The following is a 3,027-nucleotide window of genomic DNA, read 5'->3' on the forward strand; positions in this document are numbered from 1 at the left end:
AGAAAGAGTGCGGTGGAGCCGATGGACACATCATGAACACTGAAAAGTGAAAGTGACATGACATACATTTGTGCTCTTCATTTAACCCATCCAAAGTGCACACACACAGCAGTGAACACACACCGTGAACACACACCCAGAGCAGTGGGCAGCCATTTATGCTGCAGTACCCGGGGAGAAGTTGTGCCTTGCTCAAGGACACCTTATTTGTGGTGTTGAGGGTGGAAAGAGCGCTGGACATTCACTCCCCCACACCTACAGTTCCTGCCGCTGTAGCGAGCACATGGTGGGAGCAGCTGATCTTCACAAGTTTTTACAGAGCCTCAATGGTGTATTTAATGCGCTCGAGGTAGTGGATGTTCTCTGCATACAGACCCATTAGGAGTCCAAATGCCTTGGGGACATGGGAGATGTCAGTGATGACAGGATGTCCAAATGAGACCAATGTTGGTTATTCCTTGGGAAGCACATCACATTGCTGTTCCTCAGTTACAATCAGAATGCCCTCTTCAATTTCTTTCTCAACATCCTTAATGTCACTGGATGGCTGGGAAAAGAAAAAAAATATTACATTACTTAATAAATTTATAAACGAACACACATATGTACATACACTGTTAAAGTTGTGTGTTTTGTTAAAAGCACAGCTACCAATTAATGCAAAGTGTAATTCACCTTCAAGTGGAAGATATTTTGAAAAATGTAACCAAAAATGAAAGTCAAAATTAAATGGTGCTCCTCAACGGTTTCGTTTAGAAACATTCAAAATAACTTCCTGTATTAAACTGTTAAAAGCCTGTACTAAATTCTTTGTTCTGCTGAACACAAAGATTTTAAAATCCCATGGGAAGATAAGTGTAAAATACACCCCTAGAACCAACTATTCTAAAAATGGGGGGAAATTATTTTCTTCACTGGTATTCTACATGATTTCTGAATGACATAAAATGTGACAAACCAATACAACATTCAGGTTTTTTTTCTTATTCTGATTCTAGGTGTCTAATCTGTCACACCATTTATACAATGATCAGAAAATATATTGGTGTAAATAGGTATTCCTTTTAAATAATAGTCTGTTGCACTGCATGTTCAGAGTAAAGCATGACTCCTAAGGGCCGTTTCATAGTCAACGCAGGAAACGCGAGCAAGCAACGCGAGCGACGCACTCCTTTTCATAGTCTAAACAGTGAACGCAAGCGTCACGGGTGATGCGTGTATGCAATACACGGCTCACGCAACAGGGGGTAGTAGAGTCGTGTGATATTAGTAGAGTCGGGTCGCGTGATATTCAGATTACAATGGCAACTGAAGAGGAGTGTATTCTGTTGCTGATGAACTATGGTATAAATGTGGATGAATATGTATAAGCAATGTCGCCCCCACCGACAACGCATAGTATTGCGTGAATCGGCACGTCGCGTATCAAAAACTAGGACCACACATTTGGCTACGCACCGACGCATAATGGCGGCCGAAGCATAACGATGCGTAGCCTTGGGGACACGTATGCCTACAGATGCGTTGACTATGAAATGGCCCTAAAGGGTTGGTTAACCCATGTATGTTTTATTCACCCTCATGGCATCGTAGGTGTGTATGACTTTCTTCTTTCAGACAAATCCAGTCGGATTATATAAAAAAATATTTATGGCAATAGGTGGGTGTTTTTTCAACATTCCAAAAGTAGTCAAATAATGTGCATCAATTCATAATAAAAAGTACCTCACATGGCTCTGAGAGGTGAATAATGTCCTCCTGTAGCGAATCCATGTGTTTTTGTAATAAAAAAAAAATACATATTTAAAATGTTATTCAAAACATATTTAAACCCTTTTCTCTCACTTTCATAAGAGCCATTCCGGGTGGATGAAAATAGGACATAGGGGTCATGCATGCACCGGTGATTAGTGACAAACACGGAAGAGCGGAGGAGAGACAACAATACGCCAATCACAAAGTAGAATCACAAAATTAGGCTTGCACGTATGATAGTCAGTGGAAGAGAAAAAAAAGTGTTTACAACTTTTTAAATATGGATATTTTTCTTACAAAAAGTGCATCGATTTGCGACAGGAAGCCTTTATTCACCCCCCAGAGCCATGTGAGACACGTTTTATTGATGGATGGGTGCATTTTATTTGACTATTTTTGGACTGCTGAGAAAAAAAACACACCTGTCTGCTGCCATTAAATAACTTGGAAGAGCCAGGAAAATTTTTAATTCAGCTCAGATCAGATTCGTCTGAAAGAGGAAAATCATATACACATAGGGTGCCTTGAGAATGAGTAAAACATGGCCTAATTTAATTTTTTTGGTGAAACAATCCTTTAAGCAAAGTTGCTAATGGCCAATATGCTAGAACTGAACATTTTTCAGGAATCAAAACTGTATTCAGCAAAATAATAAAGAATGGCTATGTCCATAAACAGGGTTTCTGGTGGTTTTATGAAGATAAATTCAACACTTTATAAAGACATTTTAAATACCAATTATAGAAAATTCACGGAATAAAACTGGGGAAAATAATGTCAAATTATGTTCTCTAAATTTTGAAGCTGTTTTCCAATGCAAATATCTACATTTTCGTAAAGGGTTCACCCAAAAAAGAAAAAGAAAGAAAATTGTCATTTACTAAACCTCAAGTTGTTTTAAACCTGAATTAGTTTATTTCTGTTAGTCCCAGTCCCAGATCGTCTAACACAGTACACAGATCGTCTAACAACGAGTTACAACCCCAGATCACCCAGATTTCTTCTTCTATTACCTGGATCACATCACTGCAGACTGATGGTGCTCAGATTGGTCATCCAGAAGCGTAATCCCAGCAGTTATGTCCTTGATGAATTCCTGCGCAGAGCCTGTGTGCTTTAATAAAAACAAAGGGATGCATTAAACAGGGCCTTACAATTGTAAAGCATATAGACTCCAATAAATGTGCATTTATAAATAAATAAATTTACTTACAACTTCGTCCAAGCTCTACAATGTAAATGCCATTTCCATTATGTCTGCATAGCATTTTG

General features: G+C 38.7%; 1 long non-coding RNA gene across 1 annotated transcript; it reads right to left on the reverse strand.

The window, feature by feature from the left end:
* Positions 1–225: 225 nt before the first annotated feature.
* Positions 226–3,027, reverse strand: LOC113098971 (uncharacterized). The gene is made up of 3 exons (XR_003289256.1): positions 2,969–3,027; positions 2,769–2,869; positions 226–547 (listed from the first exon to the last, which is right to left on the reverse strand). It is a non-coding gene; the product is annotated as an uncharacterized LOC113098971 (long non-coding RNA).

This window comes from Carassius auratus, unplaced genomic scaffold (assembly GCF_003368295.1).
Source record: "Carassius auratus strain Wakin unplaced genomic scaffold, ASM336829v1 scaf_tig00216794, whole genome shotgun sequence".
In the NCBI taxonomy this organism is placed as follows: Eukaryota; Metazoa; Chordata; class Actinopteri; order Cypriniformes; family Cyprinidae; genus Carassius; species Carassius auratus.